The sequence below is a fragment of the Coturnix japonica genome, chromosome 1, assembly GCF_001577835.2.
Source record: "Coturnix japonica isolate 7356 chromosome 1, Coturnix japonica 2.1, whole genome shotgun sequence".
Lineage (NCBI taxonomy): Eukaryota > Metazoa > Chordata > Aves > Galliformes > Phasianidae > Coturnix > Coturnix japonica.
The window spans coordinates 102,634,762-102,650,811 of record NC_029516.1 but is presented as its reverse complement, the minus strand read 5'-3'; positions in this window follow the sequence as shown (position 1 = coordinate 102,650,811).

Genomic DNA, 16,050 nt, shown 5'->3' with positions numbered 1-16,050 from the left:
GAGATGGGGCTGTTCAGCCCAGAGAAGAGAAGTCTATGGGAAGACAGTGATAGATTACAGTATCTAGAAGGGGGCTGTGAGAAAGAAGGGGAGAGACTCTTCAGTAGCATCTTTTATGACAGGATAAGGGAGAACTGCTTCAAACTAAAGAGAGGGAGATTTAGATTGAATATAAAGAAGAATTTTTTTACAATAAGGTTAGTGAGGGACCGGCACAGGTTGCCCAGGGAGCTGGTGGTTGTTCTGGCCCCTGAGATATTCAAGGTCAGGCTGGTCAGGGCTCTGAGCAACCTAATCTAGTTGTAGGTGTCCGTGTTCATAGCAGAGGAGTTGGACTAGATGACTTCCAACTCAAACAGTTCTATGATTTCCCTGATTCATATGCACTTCTGTGTCAGATGCCATTGTGTCAGACTGCCCTTCTGCTGCTATCTGTTGCACAGCAACAAAATTTAATGGAGTATTGGTGGGAAAGTTCAACCTTTACTGCCATACCACTCAAATTCCATCTACGATGTCACGGGCCAACATCATAAAACAGGAGGCATCACTTTCTTAGCAGCTCTCAAAATTAACTGCAGAACTCTGCATTTAAAAATGGGATACGTGGGAATTTACAGAACACATCAAGAAGTCAAGATTTGAGCTACATCTGCACACATAGAATATTTTGTTTAGCTCAAAGGCCAATTAGAAGGCCTTAGCCACACAGCATCATGGATGCTCACAAGTTCCCCTACCGCTTTCATGTAAACTGTTCAGATCTTGCTCTTAAATAAAGAAACAGTTTTCCGTTGTCATTATTTATTTATACTTTATATTCTTATTTATGTCTTTTTTTATTTATTCTTGATACTTTGAGTAACCTCAGTAACTGTTTTAGCCTCTTCCTATTCTTGTAATCTTCACTTCTATCAGATTAACTTCATGCAAGCTTAACATTTGGAAAAAAAAAATAAGCTTGAGGCCTAGCAGCTCCCTTTCCTCCCACTCCCTCCTCCACAGTGTACACTCACCACTTGTTTTTAGCCAAGAAGTGGTGCTATGTTGTTCAGATTAGGACTGCCAGCAAAAGATTTTCATCTGGCTTCTCTGTCATACAAGAAGCTGTAAAAATAAAAGTAAATGGAAACTTGTAGTCAGAAATACAGCCAGGAAAGGCTTGCAATGAGCAATCTTAAAAACTCAAAATAGATTCTAAAGAGAATCAAATTGGATATGTTTCTGGAAGACTGAGAAAATCATGTATGCTAATTAGGACTTATGTTTAGGAGTTTCGTTCATCAAGGTCCTTCATTTTCATAAAGTAACAATATAAACAAAACCAAGTTTCCAAACAACTTTGAGACTAGAATATTGAGCTTAGGTGAGAAGAAAATTCTCATAGGAGGTGACACTTTCTTTCAACATGTGGATCACTCACTGGATGATTAGGTACATTGCTCAAACTGCTACTCCACTTTATCTGAGCAATGAAAATCCACTGGTAACATTGCTGGGAAAAAAAACAGTGATTAACCATTTTCTTGTATGTTTACCACAGTCTTGTGTTTTTCCTTCACTGTCTGCCTCCACACTGAGAAATGTGGACAGCGAAGGAGGCTGTCATGGCTTATTGAGAGGTATGATGGTACTTGTTCATTTGAAAGAAAACATTAGTTATGGATTCATAGAACAAAGAGCTGATTAAGAATGCAAAATTAGCAGAAACAATAGTATAATAAAGATTACAAAAATAAATATGTCATTCAGAAGACAAAAGTAGCTCACACTGATGTCTCGTGGGTTAAATCCACCTTCACTGGAGCACAAAGCGTGTACCAGTCAATTATCGATTGAGAGAAAAGCCATATGTCAAATACAGTACATGATAGATTGAAGAAAAATCACTATGACTAGCATGAAAATTAAACCCAGCCCCAGATTCTTTACATATCCCAAACTCTTATTGATTTGAGTTGATGAATATGTTAGGAATGCAGACTAGGTACAGAGCAAGCCCTGATAATAAATAGCCCATAACTTTCTGCAGTAATTCTTTCATTTCCCATCTGCTTCAACCATTTGTGGTTGATATTACTTTTTTAAAAACAAACAAACAAACAAATGAAAATCAAGTTCCTTTTCAATTTTCAGTACACTGAGATCTTCCCTTTTACTTTACCACTTACAGAAACAGTATGTATCATCCCCACAGTTTAATATTTTTCTGGTGTGACAGGGGGATGACAGCCAACTGCTGGCACCAGTGCTGCTGGTTGTGCTCTGCTGCTGAATCTTGGCTGTAGGCAGTGCATCCAGAGGCACGATGACAACAGATGTCTGCGGTGTGATGCTCATTTTGAGATGAACCATTACAGATCTCTTGCATTGCACATCCTTCCACCTCCAAAATGTGGCTTAGGAACTGTCTTTCTGATTTCAGTAAGATTCAGCTGTTAAAAGTGCCTCATCAGTGTGAAATATGAAAGAACTGTTTCATAAATGAATACAACTTAATTTAAGTGTACAAGGAGCATGAGAAAGCTAGGGAGCCATATGCTGGGGCCTTTGCGTGAACACAGGTTGACAGAACAAGTCTGGGGTCTGAGGAGAACAGACACCTCACTCGAGAGGAGTCTGTTATTCACTCGAGATTGTCCTGGTAGTGTGTAAGTATATAAAGGTATCCTAATACAATAGAAGATCATGTCAGCCTCTTTTGTGCTTAATAGCACCAACTCCCACCCTGCAAGAAGCACTCACATACTTTAGATGAGACATGACTTCAATGCCCTGGCAGAGAGCAGGACTGGAACCAGTTTCACTGGCTGCCACAAGAAAGATAGGAAAAAGCAGAAAATTTACGAGACTGCAAAATTTAGTTTGACAGTCATCAGGTAAAATAAACATAAATTGTAGAATCATAGAAACATAAAATTGCTCAAGTTGGAAAAGACCTTAAAAGATCATGGAGTCCAACCACAACCTAACCATACTACCCTAACTAACAGCCCTCCACTAAATCATGTCCCTGAGCACCACATCCAAATGGTTTTTAAACACATCCAGGGACGATGACTTCCTTTTGAAGCATTTACCCATAATTCTCCACTCCTCACCATTTTAAGTAAGTTATTAAATAGTGTTATCTGCAACCACCCAAAGTTTTAAATGCATGTACTTTATTTTTTTAAAGTTTCGTTTTCACGAATATTGTGTAAGTGACAAACTTAAGGGTTGGGATCAAATCCAAGTTGGCTCAACCATATTTATTTTCAACCCTTGTTGCATTATGTGACAACTTTAGCTGAATGCCAGTATTTCTGTTCAACACATAAGCATCAGATGGTGCTGTGTGTGAGCAAGCATTCGTGGACATAATAAACTAACATCTCCATATTGATTTGGAATGATTCGATATCCCTATCTTTACAACTAGGCAAATTAAGGTTCGTGATACTGAATTTGTCTCTTTTACCACTCCAAACAAGAAGTAAGAATGTGAATTTCAAAATGTAGTGGCAAAGAAGTGGGGTTTTCTTTCTCAAATTGATTTCTTAATTAAAATTAATGAACTCCATGGGAAGAATAGTGTTTCCCATTGCAGGAACTACACAAAAGATTGTTGTGAGGATTAGAAATAGCTACGCAATTTGAAGACTGCAATTCAGCAATTTCTGTCAAATATTTGATGTTCCTTTCTCAAAGCATTTGAAAATTATGATTCTGACTTCCACTCTGTACATCAGTTTTATATGAATGAGCATTATGCTTTTGTTATTTCTTTTGGTGGCAGTTATATTTGCGTTTCGAAATTTTAAAATACAATATAATACATAGCGGGAATTCAGTGAGTTTTTAGACAACTCCTGGACTGGGCTGACCTTTCTCACCTGGAAATTTGGGAGCTTTGCCTTTCCTTCCTTCAGAGTTGTGTGACTTTTCTCAGAAAGAGAATACAGAGAAATTTAAGGAGGGGAAAAAAAAAACCAAAAAAAAAAGAGAGAAAAAAATATGCAGATATGCAGCAACTCCTCAAATCCTTTTATACTGTCGTCTACAAGGAAATCTCATGAAAAGTAGGGGAAGTAATAGGAGGAAATGCAGTGGAAAATGAAGAGTGCTGGAGTGGAAGCTGAAGAAGGCTGGGGACTCAATTTTGAGGATCCTGAACAGGAACAGTAAAAGTAATAACGAAAATAGAACACTAAGATCTACAAGATTATGAAAAGAATGATTATGTACAAGTGGGTATTCAGAATGCACGAGAAACAGCAGAAAGGTTGAATTATTACTGATACTGCTGCATGTCAATGAAATACAGTGGAAACTGTAGTCTGTATGACAGTGTTAAGTGTAATCAGTTATAGAAACTCGGATACATCAGTGCATCTGAGTTTCTGAATTCAAAGATCTGGATATTTGATATCCAGTTCTATCTATGACTGACACGGAAAAGACAGATTACACCTAAGTACACAAAAGTTTGATACTCATTTTGTGGGCACATCATATTAAAGAAGTGATATTTAAGGGGAAATGGAAAGAGCAAAAAGACACACTTGGAATTTATTTCTGATGCACTTCATAATCTGACCAAATTTTGTGACTTTAGTGCTTTGTGAAGACTGTAGTCGGGGATACAGATGTAAGGCAACTTAACAAGTAAAAGCGAAGTGATACTTCGAAAATACAGTGAAATCTATAACATAATCCAAGGCATAAAAACAAAACAAAACAAAACAAAACAAAAAAAACCCCAAACAATGACAAAGTAGCCCCAGAGTATTGTGCTATCCTCAGAGGAGGGAATACCAATGCAATTGCACCAATATTATAAATATGAGTACTTTTGTCCTAAGGGTCTAAGCTCTTACCATAAGAACTTTGAAGAGCCAGTAACTGGGAGGGCAAAGAACATTGGTAGGAAGAAAAAAGTATTCAAAAAGATATGGGAAACACCAATCTGCAGTTTACATAAAATACATGTCAAGAAAAGAAGCAGAATGAAGGTGATGAAATGTCATGCAATAACACACTCAGATCACCTAGAAATCCTCTGAATGATCGTCAGTAAAATGCTGGTCAGTTATTCCATGTTGGAAACTGGAAGTTATGGAATGGGCAATAAAGGTGGATGAAGAAGCTGAATTTGGCATTAGGGAAATGTGATTAAATCCAATTTTAAATGCAAAATTGGAATGAGAACAGTGGTTATGACTATTAAAAATATCAGCACACCAATAATAAAATATGGAGAAATTGAGACTTGACTGACAGCTTGATTTTTCACTCGCCCATTTAAGATATTACTTCATCTTATAAATAAAGCTCTGAGAATACTAGCAATGGGGCGGTATTGCCTATAGGATTACCAGCCTTTATAATTCTTCATAAATCTACCAAAGAATCTAAAAGACAAAATTAAGCAAGACATCTAGGTATATATTGAAAGGCATGAATATATTTCGATATATTTCAAGGATATGAAATAAGAAGCACAAAACAGAAGTGATGCTACCAACACTGTACTTGCTTTAAACTTCTTTGGTGCTTAGAATAAAGGTGCTTAGAATAACACTTTAGTTCTGAGATATTAAATATCTTTAAAAGGACTATGATTCTAATTGAAAAATGTGCTCTTAATGCATTTGCATACATAAGCTAATAATAATAATAAAAAATAAAGAGGTAAAATTCTATGTGGGATTAAACTGAATACAATTCAAAGGTCTTCAAGTCTTTCGAAGATAATTCAGTATTGATAGACTGAAAAAGGGAGGCACAGGAAGGAACCCACTCCGAAAAGAAGTTTCTTTCTCAGATGAACAACAGCTACAGTCTATTTCCAGTAACTACTTATCTTAAGAGAAAGAGGGCAAGAGATAAGGACTAACCTCTTACCAGAAGAGTCACCTCACTGAAGCAGCCAAAGAAGACAAATGGGAACACAGTATTTTTAAATTAAGGAATATCAGTATTAGCATTCTGTATGCTTCACACACTGAATTTCTCTGAGGCACATTAAGGCTTTTTTACTGTATGCTGTAGACCACAGTAAATAGTTGAATTAAGATTCTTTTTGAGGGGCTATAAGAACCAAATAACATTTCTTCCCTTCTTAGATCTCAGGCTCATTCAGTTTCTGACCCACAGCAACTGTACAGAAGTTGATAAATTGACAGATGCCAAAATAATGTAACTGAACCAATATACATTTTATACAGGAAAAGAAGAGAATAATGCAGCAGAAACTTTTAGTTTATATAATAAACTTTTAATTTATATTAGATTAACAGTTTAGATGATTAATTATGAGTTTTTATATTTCACAAAATCATACTGTTATGGTATCCATATTCAGCTATGTTTTCTTCTATCACTGTCACAAAAATACAGCCAAGATATCTAGTGCTGATTTGTTTGTTGGCCCAAAGCATTTCTAAAGCAGATCATGATGCACTGTTCCTAGGAGCTGCGTGTTAACTCTACCCTGAAAGGAAATTTTGCAAAAATCCTCAGTAATTAGATATTTATTTTACTGACTATGCTCTAAGAAGTTCATGTTTGTTATTTACTGCTACCTGCATATTGAATAATTACACTCAATAAATTGCTTCCTGCTATGCCTTTCTCAGATATCGGGATAAGATTAGTCACAGTAGAAACTACCTTCATCTTTTTAAAAAGGCAATCTATTTTTCCAGAAACACAGGTATTCATTTAGATGAGTCACTGACTGATAATCTATTTTGAATTGCAGTGTTCTTTATTCACGTTTTCATGTTGGTTGTGGAAAACAATGTGAATGATAGGAAATTTTTGTGATTTTACTTTATGCATGCATATAACTTTGAACATAAATACACTATGTTTAAATAAAATCTGATTAGTAATACATATCTCTACCATGGTATGTTTAATAGAGTCCCGGATGTATATTAATGTTAGAGATAATATTAGTATAATTGATCCCCACTGTTTCCTCCAATTACTCTCCCACTTACCAGAGGAATATTTCATTCTTTTTTTCTCTAAAATTTATGTTGCCTTCAGACCTTTTGTAAGGCCACAGTTGGACAATGCATTCTCAGTGTTGTTCAGGGTTTTTTGTCTGATTAGTTTTGATAGATTGGTTGGTGTCTTGGTTTCAGCTGGGAAAGAGTTAACTTTCTTTGTAGTGTCTGGTACAGTGCTATGTCTTAGCCTTAGGAGGAAACAATTTTGATAACACATTGATCTTTTAGTTGTTGCTGAGCAATGCTGTACAGAGCCAAGGACACTTCAGCATCTCAGGATGCCCTGCCAGCAAGGTGCTGGCAGGTGCAACAAGATGGGAGGGGACAGAACCAGGACACAAACCTAGACTGGCCAAAAGGGCATTCCATACTGTATGGTTTCATGTGGAAGTATAAACTCAGGGAGAACATCAGGGTGGGCCACCACTACTTAGACCATCTGGATGTTGGTCCACACACAGAGGATGCTCTGAAAGTAATATTTCTTACTTCTTACTTACTTACTTACATATTTCTATGGGAAATATGTACAGCAGTTACAAAGAACTGGCTAACTCTATTTGATAGAACAAATTCTTAGCTACAAAACACTATTTTCAGCACACTCACCACCATTAGCCAATTTGCATGGATGAGATGATCGAGATGCATTACATTTCATGGAGTGACAAGTCTGCATGGCCATCCGAAACGTGGATAATCTTTTACATCACTCTTGCCACTGCTGAAACATAACAGTCATCACCTCACTGTGCTCACATCCAATGTTTTGTCTCCATAAATGTTCAACAAGCATTGATAAATGTCAATGGGTGCCATTTTTTTCCACATGGAGGAATTCAGTGATACACCTTTGCTTCATACACACTTCCATCTATGACACCATTGTGTCAGACTGCTCCTCTGCTGCTGTCTGTCATACAGCAACAAAATATAATGGAATATTGGTGAGAAGACTCAGCCTCTACTGCCCTATCACCAATATTCACCTCTGATGTTGTAGGCCAACATAATAAAATAGGAGGTACTACTTTTAGAGTTGCAAGTGTGTGTGTGTGTATGTATAGATATATGTGTGCATATAAATACACACATACCTATTTATATACATTTATACACACACACACACATATTTATACATATTAAATCATTGCTATTATTTCTTTTTTCCTTTTCTGTCTTAAGAAATGGTTTATATTTTATATGAGTCAACTGACTCATATAGGTAAAGAGGCCTATGATTCTATGCAATAGTACTTATCTAAATCATTTCATGTAGATACATACAATTTGACTCTTGGAAACTGGAGGCCTAAGTGCTCAAGCTGAATTTAATGGCAAAAGTCCTATTAGCATCACTGAAAAGAATACCAAGTCCTGGTGGCTTTTTTGATGTCTGTGCATACACACAGACTTCATTCAACACTGGCACTAAGTTGTCACTCTCTAGAACTGGCATCATCTCCAGGAAAATACGATTTTATTGCAAACCTTTCAGAACAATGCCCAGACTTCTTGCTGGATTTCAGGCTGCTGTTTTACTTCTTGTCTTATAATGTCCCTAAGTGTGTATCTTCCAATTTGAGAGATACAGCATTCTCTGGAAAAATAAATTAAATTAATCTGTTCTGCTAATGAATACTATTTCCTTTCAATGGATGAAAATAAATACGAATCACATAATCATGTCTGATTATATGAATCCTAAAGCTTGCAGAATAGCATTCTATTTGGTTCCTTGTAAAATAAGGATAAATATGATCAAAGAATTTCCTCTGAGTATCCTCTGAATGTTGGGTTTCCCTGTAAAACATGGAAAGTACAGTTCTCTGCCATCCCTCTGGGAAGCTTTAAAATTATGGTTTGTGTTGAAAAGAAAGCAGAAAAATGTCCTGAAGATATTGCTAGGTGGAGACATCTCCATCTAGCTGTACAAACGTCTGTTATTTATAAGAGGGAGAGTCAATGCTGGTTATCCAAGCTGGTGGTTATGGTCACACATATAAGGATGCATAATCTACTTTATTCTTTCTGAAAACAGCTGAAAAAAGGACAATGCAGAATGTCCTAGAAGAGCAGGGTGCAGAGAAGAGCCTCTCATGTAGAAACACTATTGCAGTGCTCTTACCCAAGTATAGGCGCCAGCTCTGGAGAAGGAGTTCTCAGGGAAGTGCCCCCCATCCCAAGAGTTGCACAGTGAAACCCCACCAGGTTTCTACAGAAGTAGGTAGGACTTCCTCTCTTTAGAAAGGAAGATCTGTTCTAAAATTCAAAATAAGCTCATGTTTCTCTATATTCACTTGTGCCTTGCCTCAATTTTCATGCTGAAACTTTCACTGATTATTATTATTATTTTTAATTTGAATCTTGCTGTGTTATAATTATCCTTCATCTGGAAATTAGAAAGGAGCTTTTAAGCTCTTGACCTCAGCTTCTCAGCTGGCTTAGGTATTATCACTTGCTGCTGGGATGTGTATTTCAAATGTTTCTGTTCTTTTTTAAACTTTACTTCTTTGCAACCAAAGAAGACACTCTGGAATTCATTTTTTCCTCCACCAAAACAAGAGCAATACGTTTAAAATTAACTACATGTGAAGTCAGGCAAAACAGCATTCCCGTGATTTTGGGCACCGGATGATCTACAGGAAAATGTTGTGACTTACTGTCACGTTTTAGTCCCAGCTATATAACAAGCTTAGAAAAAAACAGTGTGGTCTAAGTTTAAGATTTAGGAGCTGAGAAAAGAATGAGCAACCACAGTGGCTGTTGAAATCAGACAGTGTTCATAACTTCTCCCCAAGAAGAGAATTTGAAATATTCTCAATTTTCTGTCTATCATTTAAAAGGTTTCTTGCAAAAGGTTGAACATGCATCACAATGAAAACAAGTCAGAAAAGATACTTATTATTTCCTGATTTGATGTCTCATTTGATTTGCTATTTATAATACAAAATTCAAAGATAAGGCTTGGGATTTGAGTTAAAGGTTAGTTATGTATTTTCTAGTTCTTGCTTTTGTGAAATATAATAGTTTTAGGCAGCATTCAGCTGTATTTGGGGCTTTTCATAGGATTTTGTGCTAGCAAATCTAATTCAGCAGTATGCTCTTTAGTGCATATGTCTACATGTGTTTCCAACATGTTGTATGAAAGACTGTCAAGATGTTTTGAAAGTACCCACCCAGACCTAACAAAAGCTCAATGTGTACCTCATTTCAATAGGAAATACATTATTTATTAAAAACATGTTAGGTTTCTGTCTGTTATCTTAGATTTGTCTACTCAGTAGATCATTAGTTACCTACCTTTTTAAAACCAAATACCTAAGTTGCGTTTATTTTTTTTCAGTCCTATTTAAAATATCGACACAGCAAAGGTGATTATCATAAATTGCACAGTACTTAATTGGTATTACTTAATTGTCTTTGAAGCTATTTACCAGTTGCTTACCTCTGAAGAGAAAGCTAAAGGAATTACTTGCTTTCTATTTTGAAATCAAATCAGAATTAATGGCTTAAATTTAAAAGGAAACATTTCTTAGCAGACAAGCAATTAGATAATGGAAAAATGCTTTCTACTGATGAACCTGAGTCACCTTCATTAATGACGTTCAAAAATAGGTTAGATGCATTTCTTGTTGGCTTACTGTACAAGAACACCACGCTCCACACAAGAGGTCATACTGCATGAGCTGAGAATGCTTCTCCAGTTGATCAATCAAAGGTTTTAGAAGAAACAGAAATCACTGCAGATGAGTGAGCTTGCTTTATTATTTTTCACAAATTAATTATTGCCACAAATACTAATTTTTAAAAAATTCAGCATCGAAAGAAAGAAAGAAAAAAAAAGAATTGCAGGCTCCTACTCTTTTTCTTAGCTTAGTTTCTATATCAAAGACTTATAATCTGTTTGTTAAAATAAATATGAAAAATACACACTATTTCTTTGTGACAATATTGTTATCGCATTTTTGTGTGTGTATTGTGATGGTGTAACAGAGTTACATTTCTAAAATGTTATATATCTGCTATTTTTAACTCAGGCATTTCTGTCTATATATTTTACTGCTTGGTACCAGGCCTAGAGAAATGAATTATGTTTACTAGCCTTGTTACTCCCTCTTTTCAGCTATTCCGTAACTCCATAAGCAAGAACTCAAAGTTGGACTTCTATGTGAGCATAGAGTTTGTGTCTTCAGGTCAGGGGTATTTGCCTCTGGGAGTATGTGTTTATGTAAGAGATAGTATAGAAGTTACATGGCTTTACATGATAACATCATTTTCTCTTCTATATGGTGAATTAAAACACCATTAGCTCTTACTGTAGATAAAGTATGAGCATACAAAAAAATAAGAGGGATGAACACACCGTATATGTATTTTAACTCATAAAAATTCAGAAGCTTCTCTCAGTTTTAATTTTTAAGTGCAAAATAGCCTTACTGTTTTTATCTAACTTTGTGACTGGGAGAAGAGTAGGTGATGCAAGAGAATATACTCTTCTACATATCTCCCATGTTCCACTGTGGACTGGGTTCTGCCAAGTGGGGAAAACTTGTCCCATTTGAAGTCTAAGTTCAATGAAACTGCTGTGGGAACTGATTTCTTCTTCAAACAGTGAATACCTTGGTGAAGTGTTCCTCCTGTATCACCACATAAAGAAGTTTTAGGGCTAGCATGCCGTATCCGTCATTGGAACTGAGAAGCTCACTTAGCCCTGAAAGGAAGGTCAAGGCAAAGTTGAATAGTGGCTTTACATAGCTGCAAAATCAGGAAACCATGTCAACTCAACCACACAAGGATACTGGTAGCTTTCTCATGCTGTCTGTTAGCCCAGATGGAAGACAGGGACCAGACCTACTCCAACCAACAGCTGAACTCTCTCAAGTCCCCTGTGCAGGCTTCAAACCCACCTTTCTCTTTGCAGTGCAATGACTTCTACTTAGTGAAGGGAGAACGCTGCTTCAGCCCATGGGATGGAAGCTCCCTTCCTTTTTCCTAAATATACCTAGTATTGCAACCATTTAAACTGCTCTGCTGAATTTGTTCTTAAACACAATTGCTTCTGCTTTCTTTTCAGTGTGAGGAGGACTACAGAAGAGGAATTACATGTGATTTCTTTGGCTGGGGTAGCAGATCACTTAAGGTCAGCCCTAGAGAACAAACAGCACAGCCTACAATACCCAAAGCTTAAAGCGAAATAACTCACAAAACATGCATTTCAGATTAAAAACAAAATAAAAAATCTGATTCTTCCCTTAAAATCTATTAATCTAGTTGTACTTCTAAGGACAATTGAATTATTTTCTGCTAAGCATATCTAAGGATTTTTTAAAATTTCTTTTACCCAGATTGTGCTGGAGCAGGATGATAAAGATCAAACAACGCCATTATTCATTTACTTACATGGAATATTAATCTGAGAATCCAAATTTTAAGCTCCACATTTAGAATACTATCAACATTTCCAGATTTTCTTCATATTCATATATACAAACACACACAAACGCATGTGTGCACATGCACAGGCACATCATTAGTAACTATAAATATTTAAGAATTTCTATATTTAGATATGGAATTGCCATGTATCAACACTTTGCAAGCCCTGTTTGTGGTATTACATCTACAATGCAACCTGCAGAAGGACTGTTAATCAAGTAGGAAAAGAAACCATCTGATATTTGGTGATGAAAATTGCTTTAGAGTGACTGATTGTGCTAATCAATCTTCCCACAAGTAAATCACCACTAAAAGATAGTCGATAATTATAGTATCTTTCCCTGTAACTGGGTAAGAAGAGGAATAAAAATAAACTCTCAGTGCAAAGCTGTCCTCTTCAGTAAACAAAGCAGTTTGCTTTGCTTCCAACATGTTGGAAAGAAATTTGGATAATGTGCCCAAGTTGTCTTAGCTTTCAGCTTTTTTCTTGTGCTGATTGAACCAAAGCTGGCAAAATTGGCCATTAAAACTGATGTATTCAACAGTCTTCACAGGACATCTAAAAACAGGTTGTGGTCTTAATAATTTCTTCATGATTCACAGAATTTTGACAGCTTTTATAAAAATGTGGCCACTAATGGTATTTTACAGTTTCTAAGAAAGGATTTTTCCTCTCTCAGTTGTTCATGAAATTCTCTGATAAAAGTAGTTGGTGGAGGTCAGTTCCAGTAGGAAACACATCTTCTGATAAAAATGTTATTATGAAAATTATTGTGAATATACACATAAATCACTGTAAGCCCAGCAAAGCAAATTCAGAGGCTTCAGCCATAACACTGCCATCCCTCCAAGAAGAACTGATTAGATTATCACTAAGGGTATAGTGTAGTGTTCCAAAGCAGTTTAAAAACCTATACAAACCATAGCAGTCCTTCACATGGGCAAGACAGGTGTACCAAGAGTCGCAACAGGCTAGTAGTATGAAGGAGCAGCTCCCATGCTTTGTGAATGGTGCTTGTGCTTTGTGAATATTGTTTGTGCATTGTCCTATTAGAATTAGGCTTTCACTTAGCATAGACACAAGTCTTTCAGCTGAAAGTGTCTTGGAAGGCCTCACAGATCCCCATCCCAGTCAACGTGCCTGTGACACAAAGCCCAAGCTGTGTTGTGGTACTTACTGTATCTGGGATAGAAGTGGAAGTTCATACATGGTATGTCAACAATCCAGGCTGCTGCTCTGCCTTGACTTCTCTATTAGTTTCTTGCACACTTTCAATCACAGAATCACAGAATCACAGAATCACAGAATTACTGTGAATTAATTCAATGCTGACACAAGGTTTTCTTTCAACACCTTGAGCAAGTTAGGGTCCAACTAACCAACTCTTTGTTTATCATTTATCAAGATAGTTGCAATCATGTTAAGCCAAGGAGTCTACATCAAAGTATGAACATGCAGGAATCATTTCAGACAAAATATTTCGCTGAAAAATGAACTTCCATACTAATGATGATATTCAGGGTGCACTGCTGGAGCCTCTGTGAGACAAGCTTCCTCACTATCATAAAATTAATGGGGGATAGAAAAGAGTGAAAATGCCTATGTTTACCCAAAGGAAAACATCTTCAGCTAGGAAGCAGGCTCCCAGTAAGGAACCTGCCATGCATATCTAATTAGCCAGAGGATACTTAGATACTGCCGTGACAAGTGCCACAAAATCTCTAGAAAACAAAAAGCTCAGAAAAACCTTCAGGCTGTAGTTGCCCAACCCTGTGCAAGTATCACTGCCAGTTATTGCTATAGCTGAGACTCTATTGTATAGTCATCCATTACAATGAAGTAGTAAAATTTCAAAAACTTGTTCTTAAAATCATCTTCAAAGGCTGTTATCACCCATAACATTAAATACAGATAACTTGTTTTTGTTTTTTCTCTTCAGGGTTAATAGCTTGCAGAGCACCTTTGTGCTGTTCCATTATACTTCACTTGTCTTTCATTCCTCAAGACGGTAGAAAGGTCGTATATCCTGTTCCCATATTTGGAACAACAGCTTCTCTGGCATCTTTGGACCTTTTCAGTCTCCTCTGGTAATTTTTAGTGTCTTAGTTCCACTGTGAAGATAACACATAGCTGTGAGAGAGGAAATTTCAGGTAGTCGTGAGAGCTGCTTTCCACAAGTGAACTAACCCTTTTATAATCTTGAAGAAGATAGTTCCCTTCAGACATTTGAACACTGAGGCATTTTGAACATTAAAACATAGCATATATCTGCTTCTTTTAAACTACAATACTAATAGATTGGTGCAAAAAAATGGTGTCAGCCTAAATTCTAAGAGAACTACCTCTCTGCTCTTTTAAGCATTAATTTGCAAAGGTGAGTAAATTAAGTAGTTATTCCTTTATTTGTACCGGAGCTTTAAGCCTCTACTCTCCCTTCAAAAGCTAGCAGAATTTGCTTTACAGCTTGGGATAGAAGGTGCCTGTTTCCCTTTTGTCCTTGTGTAACAATCCAGACATCATGTTTAAAAGCAACACAAGTGTTTATGACACTTCTTTTTTTCCCCTATACTGCATTCTCAATTGCCAGCAAACACAAGAACCTGGTTACTGCTTTTGGATGACAGCCTTGACACTTTCTTGGAGGAACCTGTTCTGCTCTTGAGTTTCTGCTACTTCTCACTGTCCTTTGTCAGAGCTGCTGCTGAAAACTGGGTCTGGAGGAAAGACATGATGTCAGCAATTTATAGCTACCTTAAAGCTCAGATTTCATTCTTCTCAGTGCACCCTTATTTTCGTCCTTCAGTTAGTCTTCATCAGTGTCTTAAACATCAGATTATATCCTTCAAAGACAAAACAACTTACATTTTTAGAGATCAAAACCTCCAGTCTCTGAGGGAACTTCTCCCAGTATAGACATTTCTACCTGCAGTGACAAACTACAAGCTCCTGTTGATTACAAAGCTTATCCCGTTTATATTGGCAATTAAGTGAAAAAGACCACTAAGCCAGGCATGGTTGGATACATTGAGATTAAAACTGTTAATGTCCAACAGATGGTTGATATTGACTTCTTGTTATTATTTACCCACAGAGTATTCACTTGAAAGTGTTACATGAATCTGCTTGATGAAAGAGGAAAGAAACATGCAGCTAAGCCAGGGCCTTTAAAATGTGAGCATAACTTCACATAATTTACACATTTTAATGTGTTTGGGCTGCTCCAAATGTAATGCCTCCCATTTTATGATGTTGGCCTGTGAGATCATGACATAAGAGGTAGCTGTTGGTGTGATGGCAGTAGGGTTTGAACCTTCTTGCCAATGTTCCATTACATTTTGTTGTAGCATGACAGATGGCAGCAGAGGCACAGTCTGACACAATGGCGTCTGACATAGAAATGTGTGTATAAAGCAAAAGTTGAATCGAAATTGAATTCCTCAGTGCAGTCTGAGCATGCAGGTAAACTAAAACACATATTCTTCAGTAACTTGTACCAGTGCCCAGTTAGGAGCACTTCAGGTACACTTCAGATTGTAATTTGACCAGAAGTATCCTGGCTTTCTTACTTTGCGTTTTGTCACACATGCTACCCTGAGTTAATTGTGAATA